The sequence below is a fragment of the Chelonoidis abingdonii genome, chromosome 5 (assembly GCF_003597395.2).
Source record: "Chelonoidis abingdonii isolate Lonesome George chromosome 5, CheloAbing_2.0, whole genome shotgun sequence".
In the NCBI taxonomy this organism is placed as follows: Eukaryota; Metazoa; Chordata; order Testudines; family Testudinidae; genus Chelonoidis; species Chelonoidis abingdonii.
The window spans coordinates 112,746,132-112,758,367 of record NC_133773.1 but is presented as its reverse complement, the minus strand read 5'-3'; the positions used below and the strand labels follow the sequence as shown (position 1 = coordinate 112,758,367).

Sequence of the window (12,236 nt, the reverse complement as noted above, 5' to 3'; positions counted from 1 at the left end):
AGAGTATTTTGCAGTTGATAAAGGCACCTGAAAATACCTCCAGCTCTCCTGAAGAAGTTACTGCAATAGACTGGAAGGAGAAATATCTGCAGGCTGAGCAGCAGTTGGTAGGACTGCAGCTGACCCAGTCAAATTTTGAAATGCCCATTTCAAATACACAGTTTACTCCTCAGAGACCCAAAGAATTTAATAAACAAGCAATACAAAGATTAACAGAAGAAATCCTTTATTTTAACTGTTGGATAATAGGACATTTTGAAAAATAAATGTCAGAATTCTCCTGACTCCAACTTAATACATCAGCATCTGACTGGTAGACATTCAAATCAGAACAAGTTTGAGCCAGGAAGAAAAGAAACCTAACAACTCTCAGAGCAAGGCTGCTAGACAATGGGTTCAGGACACAGATGTTACCCAAATGGGTGTCAGTGAGGCCATCCGGAAATTAGTGGGACCTGCTTGTCATGGCTATGGTTACTTAGATTGGGTAAAGCGTACCTGACTAATAGATACTGGTTCTCAAGTTACTTGCATATGTGAAACTTTCTATTATGAGCATTTGTCTTATCAAAAGTTACAGTCAATTGGCAGTATACTTCAGATAGAAGGGGCAGGAGGGCAAATGGTTCCATACCTGGAATATATAATCTTGAGGATACGATTCCCAAAGTTCATCTGTGGGGCTAACAAACAACATGAGGTACTAGTCTTGATTTGTCCAGACCAACGTATGAATCAACAAGTGTTGGCATTCATAGGCACCAATGTGCTGAAACATCTTGTAGAAAACAGTAAGAAGAAATGGGGTCCTGAATTCTTAAATAGAATTTCATTACCAAATGAGTGGGCTGAAACTTCTAATAATTTTTTACTCAGTCAGAGATTACAGCAAGAAGCTGATGAAGGGCCTGAAGTGGTCTTGACAGAAAGAAAATCAGTGAGAATTCCACCTGGCACATCCAAAACGGTTCCAGAAATTCTGAAGTTTGCTGTGAATGATTTGAAGACTGTTGCAATGCTGGAAGATCCAGGTGTCGCAATTGGACCCAGTGGGCTAGCAGTTTTTCCTCAATTTGTTAAAGTCACTGGCGCCAATATGAGAATAGGAGTACGTGTCAAAAACTTAACAAGGAAGGATGTCATACTGAAATTTCACTCTGTCATTGTGAAGGGGCAAGAGTTGAGTGGATAAAACAAGTGCCAACCCAGGTTTCACCAACTGCAACTAAAAAGAGAGATGGTGTCATACTGCCACTTGACTTTGAAGGATCCTCTCTCATTGCTGCTGAGATGAAAAGAATTGCTGAGACTATGAGTAAGGAAGCTTATAAGGCTCTTGCTGTTCATGTAATTTGTAACCTTTGTGTGGGCTAGAGTTCACTTCATTGCCCTTCTCCAGTGCCTAACACCCCACCCCCCAACTCCCATAGAAAAGTAGATAAAGACCCAGAGTTCAGTCTCTAAGGATTTTCAGCAAGGATTGCACAGGGTCAACCTCCCATATTTAAGCTAAGTTCCAGCCCAGTCCATGCAATGAAACAGCCCTGCAGCCCAAGCCCTGCGAACCTGAGTCAGCTGGCACAGGCCAGCTGTGGGTTTTTCTTTCTTGTGTAGACATACCCTCAAGGCCCCTTCAAGCCCTACATTTCTATGGGCGTGTTTACATTGCAATATAAACCCAGGTGTAGTAGAACTTGAGTTAGCAGACCCTGCGTTTGTTAACCTAGGATTTCAGTGTCTACATTAATTTGTAATCCCAGGTTAGGAATTGCTTAATGTGAGTCCTAACCTGGGGCTCTAGTGTCTGCACTACATTATGCAGGCCCAAGTCCAACTATCCATATCCCAGACTTCCTATCACCATCTCAATATATGGCCACTCTATCTCTTTGTTCTTGGTGCAGCATGGGAAACTTGACTGTTTAAAGGACAGAGAATGTTGGATTGCAGCATATTTTTGGCAGATTCCCAGAGCACCCTTGCAGTGGGGCTGTCTACAATGTAAAGCCCTTGGGCTTGAACCCTGGGTCTCGGCTTGACTCAGGCTCAGACTCTTCACCCCGTGGGGTACTGTGACTTTGGGTCCGAGTCCTTGATTAAGGTCTTTGTTACTTTGTAAGAAGAAGATTATTTGCATAGTGGAGTGGTCCTTAATCTAGCAGACAAAGGCATAACAAGATCCAGTGCCTGGAAGCTAAAGCTAAATAAATTCAGACTAGAAGAAATAATGAGGATAATTAACCACTGGAATGACTTCCTTAGTTGTGGTGGGATACGTTACCACCCCAGTCAGGAAGGGGTTAAAGAGCTCCTCTGGACACAATCAGCCCAAACCCTGTGTACCTGTGAGCAGAAATGGCTCTGTGATGTCAGTGCCCTTCTCTTCCCACCTTCTCCACCCTCTGAGCAGCTGAGAGGCATTGGGGTAAATGACCAGCCAATCAGCAGAGCAAAAATGCACGAAACCAAACACACCCACAGCCAGTCAATCAGTGGAGGAAAAAGGGGAGAAAAAGGAGAGGCACAGCAGTTTGGCATCCAGGGCAGCCTCCCTGCTCATGCAACCTATGAAGCATGTCAAGTCTGGAGAGGGACTGCTCCTTAAATGGGAGGATCCATGCCCACTGTCGGGTGGCACTCAGAGGGAGCTAGAGCTAGAGCACAGACCTCTCAAGCAGCCCCAGGTGTGTGGGGCTAAACAGGAAAGCACCTGAAGAACATTTGCTGCCTGGACCCTCTGAAAAAAGAAGAGGGACCATCTTTACTATATTTCCTTTTTAGAGCCCAGGTTGCTCAACGTGGGTCCCTTGGACAACATAGGGGGCTAGAAGCCCAGGCCCCTTTGAAGAGACTATTTACTTTTGTGCCTTATTTCTAGTCTGAATTTGTCTAACTTCATTTTCCAGGCACTGGATCTTGTTACACTGTTGGTAGATCAAAGAGCCGCCTTATTATATTTCTGTTCCTCATGTAGATTGTTATAGACTGCGATCAAGTTACCCCTTAACCTTCCGTTTGATAAGGTAAACAGATTGAGCTTCTTGAGTCTTTCACTATATGACATGTTTTCTAATCCTTTAATCATTCTTATGGCTCTTCTTTGAATCTTTTCCAATTTATCAACATCATTCTTGAACTGTGGACACCAAACTGGACATAACATTCCAATAGCAGTATAATTACATATGTATGGTGGGAAGGGAGATGATAAAGTGCATAGCCATGTGAGAAATTTCATTTTTCCTATCCCTTTGATCACCTTGCATGATCTCTGCCAGGATGTGGTCTAGCACTCCTTTACCAAGTTGTGCATTTAAACCACAAACTGAATTCATAAAAAGCAGTGAACTGAAAGCATCTCAGCAATAATGCTGCAGTAAGATGACCCTCCTCATAATGAAAAGACTGAACAAATTCAGGATTAGGGCTTGCTTCTGAGTAGAGAAAATTGTCTAGTAGCTTTATAAGGAGAGCTCATCACTTTCTCTGATACAAGTCTCTCTAGCTGCATTTTATCACTTATAATCAGTCCCCTGAAGAAGTATTTGATGGAATGAATAGAGTGGATATTGACAGTTTGGCAAGCTGTAGGACCAAGTTATCAATCATTCCTTATATTCAAATATTTAGCAAACTGTCAACCAGATTTATTAAACATACAGAACTGGAATTGTCTGGAATTGTAAAGTGCAAGTAACACAGTACTTCTACCTTTTGTTGTGTTGGACATGGATGATTCCAGTGAAATTCTTTGCTGCTAAAGTTGACACAAGCTGTAGACACAAACACTTTGGAGGTGCAGTTGTTGAGAGGGGGGAGTACTCTGAGCTTGAAGGCTCCCAAAAGCAAAGAGAGAATCATAGAATATTAGGGTTGGAAGAAACCTCAGGAGGCCATCTAGTCCAACCCGCTGCTCAAAGCAGGACCAACCCCAACTAAATCATCCCAGTGAAGCCAGTATTACTGTTTCCTCTTTCTCAAAAGACTGGCAGATGTTATGTATGAGGAGAGATGTGTTGGCTATGTACAGCAATTCTTTAGATTCAGGAGCTGCAGTGAATCCCATCATTGAAATCTATTTTCTGTTCTCTGACAGCTGTTTTTGCCATTTACTTTAAAAGCAGATGGGGGGGAAATGCAGAGAAGAGCTGTCAGTTTTATTACCATGTATAATCAGCATCTGTGCAGTACATTAGACTCATCAAGCAACTTAGAAGAAATTGTGTGTTGTAAAAATTCTTCTGGGGTTTCTTGACTTTCTTCGTGACACCTTCTTGTACATGAGGAAGTGAGGAAATTAAACAGTTTAGATCAATGAAATGCTGAAGCCACTAACCCTGACCAGATTTGCTCAATGAAAATGTGACTAGCTGAATTTTGAAAGCAATTATGTGAATAATTTATTTCTGCATATGATATTTAAAGCTACAACTATTTGTTTTCTTAAGCACTATAATATATTTTATCATTAGTAAATCAATTTTGAGATCTGTTGCTGGTCACATGATAAGCATATAGGTATGGCATATGTCTGTACGGTATAAATTGTCTGCCCTTCCCCAGATTCTAGTGAACAGGTTTAGTGTATTGAAACAGTTTTATGTAATCCATCTGCACACTTAGAACAAAAATGTTTATTCAGTAAAATGCCTTTTTTCTAGAGGTGCATCTAAATACATTCTGTATTTTAGATTTAAATGGAAACAAAGGTTAACCTGAAAATAAGCTTGAAAGAGTAGTTTTAAATGTACTTGTTTGTCTGTCTCTTCAAGTTGTCAAGCACTAATGAGCTATTCACTTATCCTGTGTGCTGTAAGTTTAGAGGACATAAGAACCTCCCATTGAAATGTGTTAAGTAATTTGCATATCACAATGGTACAGCTCTCTGGGGTGCAAGAGAGAAGTAGCCATCTACTCATCAGGAGCATAATTTGATTCGATTAGGTTGGAAATTGCAGCTGCAGAGAGTACCTCCATAGTCTAGAATAAAAGTGGGTACTGAAGTTAGTTTGTATATGTAGTGGTGAGCAAAGGATATGGAGGAGTGGGTAGAACGCTTCACAGTATATTTCCTTGATAGAAGTAAATAGGGAATAGTCTTTGAAAAGGTGTTTCAAGCAGGGTTTCATTGTAGAGAAACCCCAACCAAAAAAAAGAGAGAGAATGCCATGAACATTAATGATTGTTTTTGTAGTAGTGAAGGTTTTATAAGGAGATCTTCTTATATGATAAGCAGTCTTTCTGAGAGAGTCCAATCACTGATGACGCATTTACTTAACTATAGTCCATTATCTTATCATATTTAATATGCTGTTAGCATTGGCTGTGGCTTTTGAAGGAGAGACCACACCCACTGTTTTGTGATATATATGTAATCACTTTCATAAAATGAAAAAAAGTATTTTGAGGTTCAGGTAGGAGGAGCTTTTTTAAGACATTTGATATAACATCTATATAGAACATTACAGATTCTCGCAAGATTTTCCACTCCTGCAGTATAGCACTTTAGGCTGAGCCATGTGGTTTATAAACATTATGTAGTTGTTTTTTCAGCCCTAGCTAACTAAGCACAGTTGTATTCAGGAATTCAAAATATTTAATTTAATATGAGGCAGAAATATAAAGAAGTGTTTTTAATTACTGTGGGTTTTATCAGAAGGATGCAAATTTCCTTGAGATATTACTCTATCTGTGCTTTGGGACCCTGGAATGTATCTAATTAAATTTTTCACAGAATGGTGGATGCAAATTTGCACTGTGTAAAATTCATCTGATTCTAGGCAGACAAAGGAGGAAATTAGAGGATAACAAAGCTTGAAAACATGAATTTGATTTGCTTGCTTTATGGACAACATGGGGGTATAAAAGATTTTTCTTCTGTATTTATATAATCTGATTTAACATTTTTTCTCTCTTGTACTAACCTCTTTTTCTGAAATGTGATGTGTGTTTAGAGTATTCACATTAGTTGAAAGTAATAAAAGGCATATTTAGATGATCCTACTATAACAAATCCTTTATCCTTGTAAATTTATCCCAGCACTTCATACTGAGTCTGTAAATCAGACCATACATCAGACTGTGCATCAGACTGTAAATTTTCTACTAAAAGGAAGCATTTGGTAAAACTGACATGGAGCTTATTTTATTACATACATTGGTAACTTGGTACTTCATTAGTCAGCCATAGAACTTTTTCTATTTTTAGAGCAGTATGTTTTGTGGACAAAATTGTGTAGTGGTGAATTTAATATGTCATTCTTACTTGCCATAACAAAATACATAAAACATTAAACTACACAATGTTGAATTAATAAGCAAGGCAGAAATCAAACAGCAATGCAGAAAAATTCAGTTAGGCTAAGTATCTGATGCACACCTTATTGGGCCTAGATGTTTTTTCAGATCTGCTTAAATAGGATAATTATTTTTTGAAAATAGTTGTAATATATCAATTTCACCCAGATAAACACTGAAAGGTCAGAATATCACAGATACGTGCCTGCCTTATGATACAATGTTTGATAATAATAATAATTATTACATATTGTCTATTAGTATCATATAGTCTTTCTCTACAAACTTATATGGAGCTTCTTCTAATTCTTCTAATTTTTCTATTCTTGTATAATTACACTATTCTCATCAGTTACAATTTGTCACAAAACAATGTATTATCCAACTTTGGTGGGGGTGGGGTTTGTATGTTTGTTTGTAAGGAAATGGGTAAATTTAAAGAGATTATTTATTCCCTATGAATATATGTCAACATTTCATATATTCCCAAATAGCATGAACAACCACATAAATTGCATACCAACTTGGACCAGAATTATTATAACACATTGTAGTACTAATGTACTTTGAAACCAAGAGGTCTGAATATATTATATGTGGAGGCTGAATATATTATATGTGAAGGCTGAAGGAGTTTACTGTTACCTGAAAAGATTTATATTTATAATCCTCTGATTAGTAAGAAAAACTGTTTTACTGCAATTTCCTGTTGCTGCTTTTTGATAATCTGATTCATCTTTGTGGAATCTTAATTGATTTATAATGTATTAGCCAGACATCTGACCATTCCTGGAAAATCAAGAGTGGTCAGAAGTAGTCTTCAAAATACAGAGTGGTTAAGATGAAGATAAGCAGTTCATATGTGATGGTCATCATCTTGACTGACACTGGGGACCATCAGACCTAAGGCATCAATCTCTAGAGTTTGAGTTAATGAGCCATAATCTATAGCTGAGACTCACACTCAGGATGGATCAGCAGGATAGCTGTGTAACACAGACTATTCACTGCCACACATGTGCAAGAATCTAAGTTTACTCAATATATTAAAACCTTTAGGCTAAATCCATGAAGTTAAGAAAATTATATAGCCCTGAACTTAATCAGAATACATGTCATAGGTGTGAAAAGGGTTAACAGAGAGGTAAATAAAGAATAGGAATGAACAGTCAGTTCTCATCATGGCAAAAAGTTAAGTCTTATGTCACAGCTTTCTATACCAATGTTAAAAATATTTATTAATAACCTAGAAAAGAGTTGAGTAGTGAGGTGACAAAATTTGCAGATAACGCAAGGTTGTTTAGATTAATTAAAACAGAAAATTTAGGAACTTCAGAGGGATCTTGAATTCATAATACAATGACTGATTAAGTACAATGTTGACATATGCAGGGTAATACATATTAGGATAAAATATAATTGTAACTCAGCATTCACGCCCCTTTAAGAGCAGTTAAATCAACGTACCTTTTATTGGGGCTTGGCCCTTTAAGGCAAGGGAATTTTGGACAGCATTGTTCCCCTGGACAGTCCAGGTGACCAAGAGGTAGCATGTGAGTGGCAGGCTCTATAAAGAAATAACTGTCATTCAGAAAGGAGATACCAGAGTCCGGGCAAAATCAGGAGACTAGCTACAAAGTTTTCTGTAACTGTGTGACATTTTATGCAAATTATTTAATTAGCCAATTACATGCATCAAGAACATCATTTTTTGAAATACTATGTGGATTTAGTGCTGATGAAAGGTGTTGGATTGAGACTAGATTTCTTTACATGGTTCCACCATCTAGTGGGAACAGGTTTGAAGGACAGACTTACAGACTTTAAGGTCAGAAGGGACCATCATAATCATCCAGTCTGACATCCTGCACATTGCAGGTCACAGAACCTCACCCACCCACTCCTGTATTAGCCCCCTAATCTCTGGCTCAGTTACAGAAGCCCTCAGATCCTGGTTTAAAGACTTCAATTTACAGAGAATGCACCATTTACACTAGTTTAAACCTACAAGTGACTTGTGCCCCATGCTGCAGAAGTAGGCGAACTCCCCCTGGTTCTCTGCCAATCTAACTTTGGAGGAAATTCATTCCCAACCCCAAATATGGAATCAGTTAGTTATGCTGCTAGCAGTCACAGATCAGCTACATGGCATTGTAGGGACTCTCATACCATCCCCTCCATATATGTATCAAGCTCAGTCTTGAAGCCAGTTAGGTTTTTTGCCCCCACTGCTCTTCTTGGAAGGCTGTTCCAGAACTTCACTCCTCTGATGGTTAGAAACCTTCATCTAATTTTAAACCTAAACTTGTAGATGGGCAGTTTATATCCATTTGTTCTTGTGTCCACAGTGGTGTTTAACTTAAATAACTTCTCTCCTGCCCTGGTATTTATTCCTCAAAGGTATTTATAGGGAGCAATCATATCTCCCCTCTGCCATTATTTGGTTAGGCTAAACAAGCCATGTTCTTTGAGTCTCCTCTCATAACGTAGGTTTTCCATTCCTCAGATCATCCTAGTAGCTCTACTTTGTACCTCTTCCAGTTTCAATTAACCTTTCTTAAACATGGGAGACCAGAATTGCACACAGTATTCCAGATGACAGGACCTTTGTTCTTTGCAAAAGAAGGGGGGCAGAGGCTTGGGGGAAACCACAGGCAGCTTGTCAGGGAGCTACAAGGTAACCAGGATAGTCTGAAAGGGGGTATGGTTGCTGGGCAGAAGGGAACCTGGGAGTGCAAAGTGAAGATTGTCTTGGGATGACGTTGGTTCCATTAACTCATGCTCGTGTATTAGCCATTAGCTCCCATCACCCTCATTCTGTTCCCCCATTAGCCACTGCTCTCCATAACAACTGCTTCCATTTAGCTTTGTCAGCAGCCCCTATCCCCATCTTTCCTTCAGGTAGCCTCTCACCTCCCCTTCCCTGTCCTCCAATAGCTTTTGCCATTCCGTCCTCCAACAGTTCCTCTGTCCTCCCCTTTTCATACCACTAGTTCCTTGTTTCCCCTCCCACTTACCCACTGTAGCCCCTCAGCTCTCCTGTCAGTGCAGTGGCACTGTGCTGCCTCTTCTCTGCTGAGCTCCACATGGCATTGGGGGAAAGAGTAGCCAGATGGGGAGGCCGAGAGGCTGCCTAGCTGTATGTTCAGCAAGTGCCACAGGAGCCTCTTGTGGGAGCCATGATAGACTACAGCCCAGAACCACATGATTGCATAGGGCCCACCAGAATACATAACATCCAGGCTGCTCTTTGGGAATATGTGAAGAGGGACTTGGTGCATTTCCTCGGGCTCACTATCTGCCTGTGGTCCATTCCTCAGTCTCTCTTCTTTCACCATTGGTTGTGATTAGGAGGATTAGTAAAGGCTCATCCTCCTGTCTTTACTTGCTCACAACCTTCCCTGATAGAGAGGAGAAAGAAGTATTGCTGCTGTCAGTATACAGAGGGGCTGGGATTAAAGGGAATGGGGCCTAGCTGGTAGGGTCTCTTGTGGGAACTAGAACTGTCCTTAGTGGCTGCATGGGAAGCATCTGGCCCCTGCATCTTTTTCTCCTCACTCATTCTTACAATTCAGATGATCAAACGGACCCCATAAATGAGAAAATAAAAATGTGTGTGACAGGATCCCTGGGGTACAACCTGGAAGTAAGGGACCGCTGTGCCCCCTTAAATCTCCAGCCTGGGCTGTCTCGCACCATGCTTTGCCAGTGACAAGCAGCAAACCCCTGTTATCACTCAAGCACCAGCATCCAGAGGCACACACAGCTATACACAGGGAAACACCAGCAAATCTCCCAAGCCCTTGTCTTGCACCCCAGAAGTATGCCATCTTACACTGCTCAAGTCCTTTTCTTGAACAATCCAAGCTCATTAATTAGTTCTCCACTTCATTAAAGGAAAGTGAACATGCACTAGCCTATGTAATCAGAGCAAATCCCCCAAGCACTCTGGAGAAACTCACTGGTAAGAATAAAATGTTAAAGTAAGTTTATTAATTACAGAAAGATTATACATAATTATAAGTAGCAGGTATAAAGGTCAGGGATAGTTACTTCAGAAAATGAAAATTAAACATGCATTCTAAATCTTAAATTTTTAGACTAAGCAAGTTTTTAATCAAACAACTTTTCTTACTCCACTGCGTGTTGCAAGTAGGTTATAGTTCTTCATACACGGGCTGAATTTCCTTCTCAGCCTGGGACCAATCTCCTCAGTTCAAAGTCTTTATCTTCCCAGCATTTTTGTTGCCTTCTTCATGGGTGCAGGAGGAGAGAGTTAGTCTCATGATGCCACTGCCTCTTATTTTATACTCTGAATCAAGTCCCTGGTGGGCCATGCTGAGTCACAGAGTTGAGCAATCCCCATTGTATAGTGGTTGCACAACTGTCTCTTACAGAATTGTAAATCTCTTGTTTACAATTCCTCTGCTGATCAATGGTTGTTTAAAGCCCGCTTGGGTGTGGGTCACCATCCTTTTATTCACTGGAGAGCTAGCTGTGGGCATCTCCCAAACTCACAACATATTTCAATAACAATCATATAGCAAAATCTCATAACATAATACACAAAATGATATACATATTTTGACAGAACAGTGAGTTCCACGAGATCATGACCTTTCAAATGATACCTTGCAAGGCATGCCTTGGATGCAATATCACAACCCTGTACCAGTGATGAATATGGGAGTTAATGGGTGCTACTTTGAGATACAGCATGTCACAGTGGGTCAAGCCCACATGATGCAGATGAGTGGACAGTGCTGCAACATGGTTTCAGAAGCCTTGTTGACCAACAATCCCTGCATAAATTTTACAACAGGTGATTCTAAATACCCAATGCAGTAAAATCACAAAACCTAGATTCCTTATGTTAAATGGATTTTCAGTGTTCTATTTTACATTGCTCAGAGGTACACATGTCCAGCTCCCATGGATTACAGTAGGACTTGCATCCTTATGTGTGAAAAGAGAGTATGACCCTTATTGCATAGGCACATTAGGTAGGTTTTGAACTGCAATGTCTATACTGTTTATAGTTTTGTGGTGGGAAACAGCAAAATAGACTGTGTAGTTTCGTTTTGAAAAGCAAAGCTTCCTATAATTCTGAGAGTTGCAGAGAATATGAAAAAAACACCATAGTTTACGATCTTATTACTTTTAAATGTATCATCTATTTAAATCCATTGCTAAGACTGTATGTTCTGTAGTACAGATACCCAAACATTTTCTTTTTATAGTTAACTCTCAGTACATAGTTTTGAATAATTACGTAAAACAATTATTTATCGGTTATTTTGGACTTAGTGGGACAAAATCATCCCTGTCATAACTCCTTTGAAAGCTAAATAGTATTAGCTGAGAAAAATTTAGCATATTATATGTAAATTGACAGTAAACAACTGAAATTCATATGTATTCGCCTGGATCCTCCCTTTATATTTTTATATAGTGTCTTGCCTTTCTGGATGCACTCTGGGAACCTACAGATGCAAGTGCATGATGGAAATTTTCAAATAAAAATGTAGTAGTTTTTTTATGATTACAAATAGAATTGTACCTAGAATTCTAACCCTAAAACGCAGTGTTCTCCAAAGAAGTCGCTTCCACTGTATGAAGGTTTTGGTAGTGCTTGCGAACTGCTTGACTTCATAGTAAATGGGCAGTAGAACTTCCTCAGCATAATCTTTGCACATGTATACGCCTGATGCTACTATTGATAATCCTAAATAAATCTGTTTACAGTGTGTCCTACTGAGATGGGAAACGAGTTCACATTCTGCATTCTATCTACAGCAAATCGTCATCCGCGACATTATGCATATATGGGAAAGTGGCAGTTAATGTAGAGTAAAAAGTGAGGCACGATATTGGTTAAAACAATAGTGTGAAGTGAACACATGCAATCTTGAGATAAAAATAACCTTGTTACCTAGTAA

General features: G+C 39.6%; 1 protein-coding gene across 8 annotated transcripts in view; it reads left to right on the top strand.

Moving 5' to 3' along the window:
• The window catches only part of SLIT2 (slit guidance ligand 2), a 408,552-nt gene that overhangs the window by 280,823 nt on the left and 115,493 nt on the right, over positions 1 to 12,236 (top strand). The gene's annotated exons all lie outside the window — the stretch shown is intronic.